The 15,135-nt window shown below is 41.8% G+C and overlaps 1 long non-coding RNA gene across 2 annotated transcripts; it reads right to left on the bottom strand.

Moving 5' to 3' along the window:
• Positions 1-380: 380 nt before the first annotated feature.
• Positions 381-14,120, bottom strand: LOC138431151 (uncharacterized). 2 transcript variants are annotated; one of them, XR_011253567.1, is made up of 6 exons: positions 13,959-14,120; positions 12,347-12,453; positions 10,588-10,721; positions 9,181-9,271; positions 8,431-8,551; positions 381-3,113 (listed from the first exon to the last, which is right to left on the bottom strand). It is a non-coding gene; the product is annotated as an uncharacterized lncRNA (long non-coding RNA). The 2 variants fall into 2 exon arrangements; XR_011253566.1 differs by lacking the exon at positions 9,181-9,271.
• Positions 14,121-15,135: the final 1,015 nt, after the last annotated feature.

Below are 15,135 nucleotides of genomic sequence, written 5' to 3' on the forward strand. Positions count from 1 at the left end.
CTCACCCTAACAAGTTTGGAGGGCTGTTCCACGAACTCTAACCTTTACCCTACCCTAACCCGACCCCCATCCACATCCTAACCCTAACCCACATCATAGTCACGCCCTCAGCCCTATACTTACCCTTGAAGTACCTACCCGCATCTTCTTCATTTTTGACACTTCCCATGCATAACAAAAGACGAGGTTGTAAGGTTTCAAACATGGATCCAAGACCCATTATCCACATAAAAGGGATATAAATACTATGATCATATCATTTAAATCTCTTGCATCACCAAAATACCTCTCCACCACTTATCCAGTCGCCATTGATGGATCACATCTATCTCATACATTTTATAACTTAGCAATCAAATACGCACCAGGACTCTGGGTAATTATAGAGACAAGATTTATTTATACCATAAATATTTCAACAAATTCCACTTTCTACGATGAGTTCAATCTTCACAAAAGTAGGATGAACAGCACCTGTTTCCACTAGGATCCATAGAGCGTGAAAATCTTAATGATGACCACCAGAAAGGTCAGCACGGTTGATATCACAGATTTTTCAGTGTTCCAATACAAGTTCTACCCAAATCCATAAAGAAAGACATACGCATAGGAAACTACAAATTGAAAGCAAGTCTATTGAGATAAATATTGGACATCAATTGTATGAATCTTTAAGGCATAACTGCAGACATTCTTCAGACATTCTTCAAATTCATAGAATGACAACAAAGTATGGCTACGTACAATCCATTCGGTTTTATGAACCACTCATGAATAACCTCACAAGCCATTTGAAACCAGATGACAATTTCAAATAGCTTTGATCTACAAACAAGGCTGTAAGACAGAAAGTTAAAATCGAAATACATGAAGTAAATCCTCAATAGATATGAAAACATCCCATGGTAGTGAAGTCAATTAGCATTAGTTATTAGGGCTTTCATGCACAGACTCATCTCTGATCGATGTGATCCCAATTCATATTTGGCAAAAAATACGAAAGCTGATCTTAACAGTCATATTATTTTTCTTTGTACCCCTAAAAAGAAAAATGAACATGAAAAACTAAATTAAGCTTGGAGGCTCACATTTCCCAATCGGTATACAAAGCAACAGCATGTCAAACTTTCTAATTCACATATGCATTTAAATGAAATTGGATGAAATACCCCTAAATAAACACATACTTCTATGCCCAATGTTTCACAAGGCAGAAAACGCTCAATGAATGAAACTGAGAGGGTAACAGCCAGGAAGGCCAGGGGTCTCCAAAGGGAGGAAATGGGGTGCAAGTGTCAGACAGTTGTTATCTGTCACTTCCGAGGCAGGAGGAAACAAGCTGTTATCTTTTTTCCCCTTCTTGATACAAATTTAAACAGAGATTTTCTCTTACAATTCTGTGTTGCTATAATGACACCTGGTTCCGCCTGAACTTCACTTTTCTCATACTTTGAGCTGACCAAGGCATTTTTCTCATGGAAAGGTTTGCCTTAAGCTATGTGAATGTACTATGTATTTACCCTAGACTCTATCTTCAAGTAGGTTCTGCCTAAAGGCTCAGAACTGACTTGACAAACCAATATGCTTTACTCATACATGGCTCTCCTGATCTATGTGAATGAAGCTATCCATTTGCTCATATCAATCGTTTTATGGCCCAGGATGACTCACCTGGTGCCACGGTCATCTCCATATATCTTGTGGGTGAGGGGTCTGCTGCCATTCCTTTCTCTAATGAGTAGACTGCTAGTAGCTAGATAACATCCAGCCAAAGATGAGTAGGGGGGCACTCTTTCTGCCCCCTTCTGATGTCTATGTCAGAAGCTTTCTCTCTTTTATACTTTAATAAAACGTTGGGACACAAAAGCTCTGACTGATCAAGCCTCATCACTGGCCCCGGGTTGAATTCTTCCTCTAAGGAGCCCAAGAATTCAAGCATCTTTCATGGTTAGACAACAACCTTTCCAAACAATGGTCTTTTCAAAAAAAAAAAAATGATGATAAGTGATGAGTATGCATATGTCTACGAATGAAATGGGACCTATATGTCAAACCACATAAAAATATATCTTCCCTCAACATACATATAACACAACCAGGCCTTCACATGCATCGATTCTCCAACTATCAAGTCATACAAATATGGATGTAAAATATCACAATACATTCCAAAGTTTAAAAGTGATGGATATTGACTTTCGCCCGCTGGTGCTTCTTTTTATGTCATCTCCATTATATTAGCTATGACAACGAATCATGTGCTGTGCGAAGTCACTTACATTGTGTCCAACTCCTTGGGATCATATGGACTAGGCCCCACCAGGCTCCTCTCTCCATGAGATTCTCTAGGCAAAGATACTGGAGGGGGTTGCCGTGCTCTCCCTCAGGAGATCTTCCTGCCGCAGGGATGGAATCCATACCTCCCATGTCTCCTGCATGGGTATGTTCTGCATGTTCTTTACCACTAGAACCACCTGGGAAGCCCCAAGACACATGAACATCAGTGGATTTGGGGATCCACGGGGCATATACAGAACCATTCCTCCAACAAAACTGAAGAATGACTTTAAAATCTCAAACAAAACATGAGTATATGTGTTCACAAACTTCATGGAGCAAGGGTTTCTTCGATCTGAAAACTGGCATCGATGAAGGACTGTGTGAAGAATACTTCAAAGTCTATTTGGCAAACACAGCCTACGTTGGCTATATTTAGTCCTCAGTTGAATGGAATGTCATGAGTACTGGTCATTTCAAATAAGTAGCCTATGACGCTGTTTACACTTATTGGGACGCGTGGTATACCACATTCATACATTTCAGTAGCATTGGTGCAAAAACGATACATTTCTCAGGGGAAGCTTCTACATGGACTCCTGGGATCAGAGCTCTAACTCATACACACATACTTTTCCTTTTAAAATGATCCTGCATGATAAGCAAACAAAACACTGGATGAACACCTAGACGGTGAGCTCTGTACTAAATGATTTTAAAGCCAGTAGATGGAATGAGCTGATGAGGAAGACTACAAACGAGTCATCTTCTTCAACTTGGTCAAACTGCTCATAGTCATACAAGTGAATGAAAAGTTGAGCCTGTTGTCATTAAATCTGTTTAAAAGAAATAGAATAATAAAACAAATTAGTAAATCTTATTTTCTTAATAAACATTGTATTATTTCTGCACAGCTTTGTTACTGGCATGAATAGAATATCTACAATAATAACTTGTCACAGTGAAATGGATTCACATTCGATATCGATTCACATCTATAATTGATGCCATAGCTGTTTGATACTATTGCTTGAATGAATGCAACTTATGTGACTTCACAAACTACAAACACGACTAACATAATAGGTATTAAAAAACCTTGAGTGACATGAGCGTGAAGACTTAGTAGAGTTGCTCTCAAGAATAATGATACTATTATTCGCTCTAGCCATAGTACTGGAATCTGTACATTAACACCCCTGCAAAACAAAAGGAAAGGATAGAATAATAATAAAGGAACTTCATAACTATATTCCTACTGTAAACATTCAACACTATGTTTTCTTTTAAACTGACTTTCATATTTGGTCTACTGTAACCTCTTCTGTGTTCATTTTATGCTAAACTTATTGCTAACAGTAAAATTACCATACGAGCTCTAATTAATTTTTTTTTTTACTTGCAAAGCTACTGATAGAACCAAAGGCCAATATCTACATCAAACAGGAGAAACGGAATGGAAACTGTAAACAATTTTATGGAAGAACATTTCCGTGCTCCTATTCAGTCAAATGGGCATTCAAAAGGATGTGATTTTTCTGAAAGTTTATTTCAGAAACTTGGAATTGGATGACTGCAAACTGAGTTTTCATGGTCTCACCCAAAATAAGACTCACTTATGGCTTTGCTTTGAGAATAGTTGAACTACTCATTGTTCAAGAGAAATGATCCTTTCTTCTCTGAAGATTTGTGAATCATTCACAGGGTGTGGTGAATAAACTACTTAAGGGTCTAATACATAAAAATGCAATAGGCTAAGCACAGAGATGTTTTTCTCCCTTTCTCAAAGGATGGAACATTTTGTATTTGCACTGATTTTATGTCTTGACTTCATGTACAATTATATACTGATTTTTTTAGTTGACATACAATAGGACTAAAAATATTGATATAATACTGATAACTCATGTTGGTATGTGTGGTTGTCACATAGGATTCACAGGAGATTTAAATTCACAGTTGTCAACGTAAAGGATGAATGCTATTTAGCTTCTTCGTGAATCTAGACTACGAATGAAGAGTTTTCCTCAACATATTTCACTGAGAGAAATACAAGGATGATAGGCATAATACTATGCTTCGACTCATGGATATCTAAGCATTGCTCACAATACAGATCTGATTTTCAACATCAGGGTTCTTTCAGTGTCCTTGAACAGCATTTGTTTTTCTGTATACAGAAGAAAAAACTCATGAGTATCAAACTGGTTCACATAAAACATGTGTATGAATTGTTATCTTCCTGAACCAGGGATCAAACCCACATCACTTCCCCCTCCTGCACTGGTAGGCAGATTTTTTATTTATCAACTGTGCCACCTAGGAATCGACATACATTTCAAGGACCACTGCCATCAGCTTCTACTGTTCATGACCAAAGTAGGAGAAACAACATTGGAAGAAGTACTCATAAGGGTACTCATAGGAAGTACTCATAAGTCAAGGAACTGTTATACTGGGTACTCTCGTTGTTACTGGGACAAGTCAGTTTCTCCGATGATGATGGGTATAACTGAAAAATTATTACAAATGCATGGGCTGCGATGTCTACGTGATAAATGTGTTCCTCTTATACTATTGCTTCAGGGATGCCTACTTCAGCATGAAGGAATGCACTTCAAGGGATGCCCGCTATTCCAGCTCAAGCAACAGATAGTGAAGTGCAGATCATTGTCCTTTGTTGAAAATAATCAGCACTTTGTCAACATAGGGAACATGCCAGAGGGACCCTTGGGATGGAACTCTAAAAACAGGTTGGGCCCTCTTTTTGCCAAGCCCTGCGATAAAATACAAATCAGAAAAAGAAAAATAGCATCGGTTTTGTCAGGACTTCCTCATCTTTTCTTTCTCGGTAGCAGGAAGCAGACATTGAGGCCAGAGGACTGCAGGATTTCATTGTGAACTAACGTTGGGTGGGGTGGAAGCTCATCACTCTAGTAAGAATGTGGTTCAATAAAATGGAATTTCATTCACTTCATGGACATAGAGTTCTATAATCCTTCATTAAGGAATTCAATAAGCTATATTTCCTTACACCTTCACAATCTCTTGGTTTACGAGAACATCAATTGCTAGTCCAGCACTTATACAATGAGTGTTACAGGTAGTATGAATGTATAAATGATGATGAGCAATGACAGGAAGTTTATTTAATCTCTGTTTGAATTCTTGATTTTTTATATAATTTTTTATAATATCCTTACAGATGTGAATATTTTACTGACATGTATAAATACACGTTGAGTAGTGCTATGATAACTCATAGTGTTGGCACAATAAATATCATGGTTACTATGTGCTTTTCATATATTCCTTTTGAGATTCTCTTCCATTATACATTATCATAAGATATTTAATAGTTTCCTAAACTGTACAGTAGGTCCTTGTGGCTTCTTTTATATATAGTAATGTACTTGTTAATAATTCAAACAAAAACTGGTACACAAATACTCATAGTGACATTCACAATAGCTCAAAGGTAGAACTCATTCAAGTGTCCGTTGGTGGGAGACTGAATATGCAACACAAGGTATATTCAGAAGCTTGAACGGTATTCCACCATACGAAAAAGTACATTAAATGGTGCTGCCACTCTGCAAGACATTACAGAAATGACTCCAAAACAAACACATGGAATAAATACATAGTTCGATTCCAATTCAAGCTATGTACCCAAAAGGATTGGGAAAGGGGGCTGAAAAAATGGATACTTCTTCCGTCATACTCACAACAGCATGATTCACACTGGCAAACAAACAGAAGTGATCTAAGTGTCCATGGCAGCCAATTCCATAAACAAACTGTGGTATACACACAATGGAATCTGATTCGGCCCTTCAAAGTCAGTAATTCTGACAATGCGACAATGTGGACAAACCTTATGGTCATTAGATCATGTGAAATAAACCAGACCAAGAAAAGACAAACGTTCTGTGATTCCACTCATATGAGATATCCAAACAAGTCAAATCTGTCAGAAATAGCAGAGAGTGATTCCGACCGATCGAAAAGAGTTCATGTTTCATGGACCTCAGTTTCCCTTGGAAAAACTGACTTCCCGTGATATCTCCAAAACCAATTAGACAAATAATTGGAAGCTATGTCCAGTCAAATGAATGTAGACATAATGTTATATACAGTGTACACCAAACTCACTCAAACTTCTTAACAGACAAAAGGCAAAACTGTATCTATGGTACCTCAGCTTAGCTTAAAACTGTATCTACAGTACCTCACTTCTGCTTATAAAATTTAACAACAACAACAACAACACACTAAAGTCTATCCAAAAAAGGATATAAAACATATATAACATTAACTTTAAAGAATTAGACATTTAAACTGTGAAAAACCTTATTCACAAAACTTAAACACAAGCCACAGGAAAATATATTTATAAAATACATATCTGATAAAGGATTGTACTCCAAATATACCAAAAAATCTAGAACAATCTCATAAAAAATGTATACACCTAAACACCTGGCCTACAAAAATATAAAGATAGTAAATAAGCCTATCAAAAAGACTCAAAATCACATATCATTAGGAAATTACAAACTAAAATAACAGTGAGGTAGCACTGCACACCTATTAGATCCAGTAAACTCAAAAAAAAAAAACGGGGGTAGGGCACAACTTCTCCGGTGGCTCAGTGGTAAAGAATCTGCCTGACAATGCAAGACACTCTAGTTTGATCCCTTACCCCAGAAGATCCCACATGCCACAGAGAAACATAGCTGGATTTTTCCACAGCTAAACAAAGCTCACCTGTGACCTGAATACTATATGGCTAGCACTTACTAAACAGCTTTGAAAACGTCCAGACAAAAAGTATCACATGATTATATACAACAGCTCTACTTGTAATAACTAAAAACTTTCAAATATCAGGATGTCTTCAGTAGATGACAGTGTAAACAAATGGGGATACATCCAAAGTGAAGGGGAGCAAATGCTACCACAAAATATACCACCTCAGCATGAGAATTAGTGGGACCCAATTAACTTTTTTTTTTAGAGGACACATGATCATCTCTGAAACCCAAGTTCAAGACAGCTCTTCTGTGAGTCACATTTACCAGAGAAATCTCATTTCAAAGGAATCCTCTCTATATGCCAGATAGAAGGATGAGACACAGTCTTTTGAAACTCTTTTTTCTTTTCTATCGATAGGGAAAGCTAAGCCGTAAATCTGCACAACAACCATACCCTTCCTTTCCTTCGGTTGTATCTGTAAAATATTTGTTTCTTTTTTAATTTGGCTGCGCCAGGTCAACCTTCATTGAGGTAAGCCAGATATTTAGCTACAACATGCAAATTCTCCTTTGTGGCATGGGAGATCTAGCTCTTGGATCAGGGAATGAACCTGGGCCTCCTTCTTTGGGAGTGTCCAGTCTCAGCCACTGGACCACGAGAAAGTGCCTGTTTTGTTTTCAGATGAAGATGGAATCTAAGGTGATATCTTGGGCCATTTCAGTCACTGACTCAGTTTCCTGAGTTTCTCCAAAGCACGCACAAGGTGCACATTATTAAACTGGTTTGCAAAACAAGAAAAGGTTGTCTGCTACAACACTGTATGCTTACAAATATCTAAATGGTAAATGGCATATTATTTATTTTTAATTACTATGGGGGGGGGAGAAAGAATGCAGGATTCATACATGTTACCACATGAATAAATATTAAAACCATCTTCAGTGAAAAAGAAATCCACATAGAAAAGGCCACCCAGAACCCTTATTCACCATGTCTGCTTTCAATCCATCAAGTTTGTCCAAATAACTGAAAATCTCAGTAACACTCTAAATAAAGAAAAAAGGATGACGATGGAAACAAAAGATATATTCATACACTTGAACAATTGCTAAAAGTGGAAGTGGGGCAGTGGATTACATTATAATGTAGGTACCATATGATTTCCTGATTTTGGAGATTATGTGCTGGTTCTGCAGAAGGTACCCATTTTGGATAAAACACATAGAGTATTTTAGATGATGTGGCAAATGCTAGCACTTGTTCCCATTGCTAGGCATTTTCTGTACATTTTAAATGACTGGAAAGTATACTAGGTTTCAAAACAACCATGTCAATACCACAAAAGAAATTTAGAGCAGACAGGCAGGAAACTTTCTGATACAGGCCAAGACTTACCCAGATGAAGTTCAAGGGAAGCTGCGATGCTCACTGCCCGTGAAGGAGTCCACGTGGAATGAAGAAGTAGTGTGGGAAGTCTATTAGTAACCACCATGTCTTGGGTCCTCTGGATGACCTACTGCAGGAGAAACAGATCTTACAGATAAAATGTTCCACATCACTTCACAAAAAGTTGTTAGACTACATTCAGTAAAGCTGAATCATTTTGGATTAATTTACAATCATAAAATACTACCCTTTACAGTCCAAAAATCACTTGCATTTCTATACACTAATAACAATCAGGAAAAAAATATTAAGAAAATCCCACTTAAATAAAACATCTAGCAACAAACTTAATCAAGAACATAAAAAACCAGTAGTCAGAAAACTAGAAGGCACTGATAAAGAAACCAAAGAAAATACAAACACACAGAAAATTATTCCACGCTCATGCACTGGAACAATGAGGAATTAAAAGGTCCATTCCAACCAAAGTCATCAACAAATACACGGACTGCAATCACAAAATAATATTCAATGGCATTTTTCACAGAAATAGAAATATTCCTAATATTAGGCTGCTACTGTTGAACAGGACCTTAAACGGCCAAAAAGACTCTGAGAAAGAGGAACACAGCTGGAGGCATCTTCCTATCCCTCTTCAAACTACATCACGGAGCTGTAGTGACCACCACAGTGAGGAACTGGCAGGAACACAGACACATGGACTCCAGGAGAGAATAGAGAGCCCAGAAACGAACCCACCTGTACATGGTCAGTTCCTGAAAATCAAACCAGGAACGAGCGAAGAGGAAAGGACAGTCTTCTCAAGAAACAGTGACAGGAAAATGGCCACCTACACGGAAGAACATCAGTGTTCATCCTCTACATCATCTAACGCAAATCTAACTGAAAACCCACCGCTTTGCACACGGAGCTCCTTCCCCCTGAGTCCTCTGAGATGGACCTCCAGTCAGCCCTCAGCTGGACACAGGAAACGTCTACTCCATCCTCATTTTTCGCTCTTGCAGCGCCTCCCTGCTGGTGGGCACTGAGGCAACCCTGCTCCTCTCAGCCTGGATGCAGCCCTGTTATCCAGAAGCCTGAGCCCCGATGGTCCTGAGGAGACAAAGCTCCCGCCAGCTGCTCACGGAGCAGAGTCTAAAGGCAAAGCGTCCTGCGCCCGCGGGTCAGAGGGGCCTTTGGCGCCCCCTGCGGGCCACAAGAGAAGAGCGGGCAGCCCGGTGCTCACAGACCTCAGAGGGCTCACCCAGAAGCAGCTCTGCTGCGAGCACTCAGACTGGAAGCCCAAACTGAAATGGAGCAGAATAGCTCCATGACCCTCCGCAAAACATGGCTAAGGAACAATCAGAGCCTGCATGGAATGCAGCCATAAAAAGGAACACATTTGAGTTTGTTCTAATAAAGGGGAGGGAAGTCAGTCAAAGAGAGAAAAACATGGAATCTAGAAGGATGGTACTGACGAGTCTGTTCACAGAGCAGCAATGGAGGTGCAGACATAGAGAACAGACTTACAGACGAGGGTGGGGAACAAGAGGGAGAGGGTGAGATGAATGGAGAGAGCAGCATGGATGCAGGTACACCTACATTTGTAAATAGACAACCAATGGGAATTTGCTGTATGATTCAGGGAACTCAAACTGGGGCTCAGTAGTAACCTGGAGAGGTGGGAATGCGTGCGAGGTGGGAGGGAGATTCAAGAGCAAGAGGACATAGGTACACCTAATGTGGATGTATGACAAATCAAACCAATATTGTAAAGCAATGATCAATCAACTAAAAAGAAATAACTTTTAAAAAATCTGAACATAAACACAAACTTTGCAACAAGGTAACTCCATTTTAAAAACTATAGAATTTTAGAAAACTACTAAAGTTCTACATGACCTTTGGTCTGGTAATCAGGTCTAACATACACAAAACAAGCCAACTTACCAAATTATGAATATAAATTAGTTAAAACATTGCCTTTTATCATTTCATACATTTACCCCGTGGAGGACCTTACTCAAGAGAACCAAAAACAAACTGTTAAATGAACCACGGACCACCCACCCTGGCCAGGCAACAGAGAAAAGAAAACACTTGCAGGAGTCATCTTACAACAGGAGGCCCTGGGAAGGAACAAGGAACGAACAAGCTACCACCAACCAGAATTCTGGAGAGGTCAGGTGATGGGAGGCTCCAGTTCAGAGGTCCTACCAACCTCCCAGGATCCACATTGCTGGAATCCATCTCAGCTGAGTGATGCGTGTGCCCCCAAGAGAGATCCCAATTCAGAATGCCTGGCAAGAGACAAACCAGAAATGAACCCAATGACCATAAAACCTGAGACTGTGAGCCACGTGACAGAGTGGTTCTCTCCGTTTCCCTCACCCTCCTGCCCTCCACCCCGGCAGCCCTTCCCAATAAAGCCTCTCGCTTGGACAGCACTCCTCTCCTCAGACAACTCATTGCCCAGTGTCAGACAAGAACTCACTCTCAAGCCCTGGGAAGGGATCCCCCTTCCTTCATCAAAAGCAATATCCAGGAGAAAATATCTTCAAAACGTTATCTTGTAGAGAAGGAAATGGCAATGGCAGCCCGCTCCAGTACCATTGCCTGGAGAATCCCATGGACAGAGAAGCCTGGTAGGCTGCAACCCCGGGGTCACTAAGAGACGGACACGACTTCACTGAGTGACTTCACTTTCACTTTTCACTTTCATGCACTGGAGAAGGACATGGCAACCCACTCCAGTGTTCTTGCCTGGAGAATCCCAGGGACAGAGGAGCCTGGTAGGCTGCTGTCTATGGGGTCGCGCAGAGTCAGGCACGACTGAAGCGACGCAGCCGCAGCAGCAGCAGCAGCAGCAGCAGCAGAGAAGGAAATGGCACCACCTGCAGTACTCTGGTCTCAGAAATCCCAGGGACAGAGGAGCTTGGTGGGCTACAGTCCAAAAGCAGGGCATTTCTGATGGGAGGAAACAGTCCCAGGGAAGCTGAGCTGCTCACCAAAGGCCCCAGAGCTTTGGATAGCACACCAGAGCTGGGGCTGAGGATTCCCAGCTGCCATGCCTCTTGATCCTGGCCTCTTTCACTAGATACATGTGTGGAAAACTAGAATCTAAAATATGCCCTGGTGGTTCCATAGTAAAGAATCCACCTGCCAGTGCTGGAGATGCATGTGCGATCCCTAGGATGGGAAGATCCCACATCCTATGGAGTCTGTGTGCCACAACAGCCGAACCTGTGCTCTAGATCCTGGAAGCCACGATGCCGAGTTCACATGCTGCAGCCACTGAAGCCCGTGAGCCTGTGCCCCTCAACAAGAGGAGACACTGCAGTGAGAAGCCTGCAAACCACTAGTTATGGCCCATGCTCACCAAAACTAGAGAAAAGCCCACACACAAAGATGCAACACAGCCAACAATCAATAAAACTGTTTTCCTAAAAAAATGCATATCTGACAAAGAAACTGTACTCAAATTGTCCAAGAACACTAGAGCAAACAAGCCCATTCATAATTGGTAGTGACTGAAATAGGCCACTGAGGGTATACTGATAGTAAACTATCATAGAAAAACATACTCAAGATACTGGTGCAATGCATGCAGAGCCCCCTTTGAAATACAATCTGACAGGTTTTTTTTTTTTCAGTAACCACATGGGACAAGCACTGAATTCTGTGTATGACAAGCGGTGGAAGCCAGGTATCTTACCATTGGAAGGCAAAGTTACAGATAAACAAAAGGAAACGTTACAATGTCCATGTCGTGGTGGATCAGGTTGGAGACATCACAAATTACCTTTAACTGAATATGTTCAAAGGTGAGCATATTGAGCTCCTACATGTATGTTTTAAATATCATTCTCTAATAAAAGGGAACAGGAAACATCTCTGATGGCCCAGTGGTAAAGAATCTGCCTACCGATGCAGGGAACACGGGTTCAATCCCTGTGTAGAAGATTCCACACACCCAGGGACAACGAAGCCCTTGAACAACTCTTGAAGTTTGCATGCTCCAGAGCCCAAGTTCTGCAAACAGAGAAAGCACTGCAATGAGAAGCCATGGCACAGCAACTAGAGGGTAGCCTCTGCTCACTACAACTAGACAAACGAGCAATAAAGACCCAGCACAGTCAAAAATAATGTAATGTTAATAAAGGGACAGTTCTTTGAAGAAATGACTGAGACTAGGGGTGAGACTGTAAATATATGAGCCAGGGTCATCTTAAATTATGAGAAATTAAAGAAACTAAAGACAACTATCAAGCTGTCCAAACTAATACAAATGAATGATGACACAGTGTTATCTGTATACACCAGCAAATAACAATCTGAAAGGGAATTTAAACAAACAATTCCCTTTCAATCATATCAACAGTAATAAAAGACTTTGCTATGGACAGAATGAGGATGACAAGACTGGCACACTGGAAATGATACATGATTGCTGAAAAATACCCTAAAGACATGGACAGATACTCCATAGTGATGAAAAGGCTTCAGTTGGCAATACCGTGGAAGGCATCTTCAATCTGAAATGAAGATTCAATATGAATTACAAAAGGCTGAAACGTGGCTGCTAAACCACAAAAGATGCCAGCATTCTCGGCCTCCAGAGAATTCAATCCAGGGCAAGTGAAGAAGCTTGATGGCTCAGAGGTTTTCTGTTTAAAAGTTTTATTAAAGTATAAAAGAGATCGAGAGAGCTGCTGACATAGACATTAAAAGGGGGAAGAAAGAGTACCCCCTGCTAGTCTTTAGCCAGATGTTATAGAGCCACTAGCAGTCTGCTAATGAAAGAAAGACAATGTCTCAGAGAGTGGCACCAGGCCCCTCAGCCACAGCAAGCATTGAGATAACATTGGCAGCAGATGAGTCATCCCAGGCCATAAAATGATGGACATGAATCTTGAAGAAAGGCAGATTTCCAAGCAAATATATAGTTTCATTCACATAGATTAAGAGAACAAGGTATGAGTAAAACATACTGGTTTGTCAAGTCGTTTCTGAGCCTTTAGGGGGAAGTGACCTGAAGACAGAGCCTTGGGTAAATACATAGCACATTAGCATACCTTAAGACAAACATTTCCATAAGAAAAATGCATTGCTTAGTTCAAGGTTTGAGAAAAGTTAAATTCAGGTGGAGCCAGGAGTGGTCATGGCAACACAGAATTTTCAGAGAAACCTCCTTTAAAATTTGTATCAAGATGGAGAAAAAAAAATGCAGCACTCTTTTGTCTCCTCCTGCCTCTTAAGACAGAGAAAAAAACGTCTGACACTTGCAGTCTATTTTCTCTGGCTGGAGACCCCTGGCCTTCCTGCCTGTTATCCTCTCCAGGCCTGTAGGAAGCAACACACTAGGCTGCTTGGGAAAACCGCGCGGGTCTGAGCTTTATGCAAAGGGGTAAAGCGGCAAAACCCTTGGCCCCAAAGGCGAGGCTTTTCTGCGACCGCCATTTTAGTCGGCTCCGAGACTGCAAACAAAGAGGGCAGAATACATGGTTCCCTGCTCCACCCAGTCCGAGTTCCCTTACCTGTGGCCCACAGCCCTGCGCTCTACTCGCTGGATGCCAATCGACGGGGACCCAGGAGCCCACGAAACGAGCATTCCCAGCTGCAATGGCGAGCCCTGAGAGCACAACTGGGAAGCCTGGCCCCCGACGCGCCGCCATGTTCATCCCGCCCCAGACCCGCTCACGTGAGCCGCGCTCCTGACCAGCCGCCCAGGCTCGCCCCGCCCCCGACGCGCTCACGGTGCGCCCCACCCCCACGCCCCCTTCCAGGACAGGCCCGCGGGACCGCGACTGCCTCCAGGTGAAACACAAGGACAAGCAAATCCACCCCACCGAGACAATCCAAGCTTTTTCTCAGCTGATCTGTCTATGATTTAGGGATAAAACTATGACTATAGAAAGCAAAGATGACCTAGGACAGCCATGATAGTCTATAGAGCCAGACCCTGGCGGGCAGAGGCTTGAAGAGGGTCCGGGAGCTCTGTCAGAACAGCAAGCCTCTGTAGCGTAGCGGTTAGGTGCACTGGTGAGCAGGCAGACGATGGTCTGTAAGTCAGGAGTTCAAGTCCGCAGCTTAACTCTTTTGCTCTTAGGGGGCGGGGGACAGCAACAGGCGGGACTTAGACCAGAAACGTTTATTTTTATTTTAGAGGTTTATTGTTTAGCTTAGGGTTAGGGTTCGGGCAACCCCCCAACTTGTTCAGGTTCGGGTTCAGGGTTAGGGTTAGAATTTGGGGATCCCCCCTCTTCTAAGAGTTCGGGTTTGGGTTAGGGTTCATGTCAGGGTCAGGGTTCGGGTTACGGTTAGGGTTAGCATTAGTGTTGGGGTTACAGCTTAAAGTGAGCCCTAATAGGGCCCATAGTTCTTTATTAGCCTGCCCTGGCGGGTCGAGGCTTGAAGAGGGTTCGGGAGCCCTGCTGAAAGCAGTAAGCCTCTGTAGCATAGGGCTTTGGCGGGCCAGTAGGCAGGCAGACTACGGCCTCTAAATCAGGAGTTCAAGTCTCTAGTCTGACCTTTTCGCTTTTAAGGGGCAGGGGACTGCAAGAGCCAGGGCTTAGACCAGAAAATTTTTTTATTTTAGAGGTTTATTGTTAAGCTTAGGGTTAGGGTTCGGGCAACCCCCCCCACTTGTTAGGGTTCGGGTTCAGGTTAGAATTCGGGGACCCCCCTCTTCTTAGAGTTCGGGGCGTTACCATT

Source organism: Ovis canadensis, chromosome 26 (genome assembly GCF_042477335.2).
Source record: "Ovis canadensis isolate MfBH-ARS-UI-01 breed Bighorn chromosome 26, ARS-UI_OviCan_v2, whole genome shotgun sequence".
Taxonomy (NCBI): Eukaryota; Metazoa; Chordata; class Mammalia; order Artiodactyla; family Bovidae; genus Ovis; species Ovis canadensis.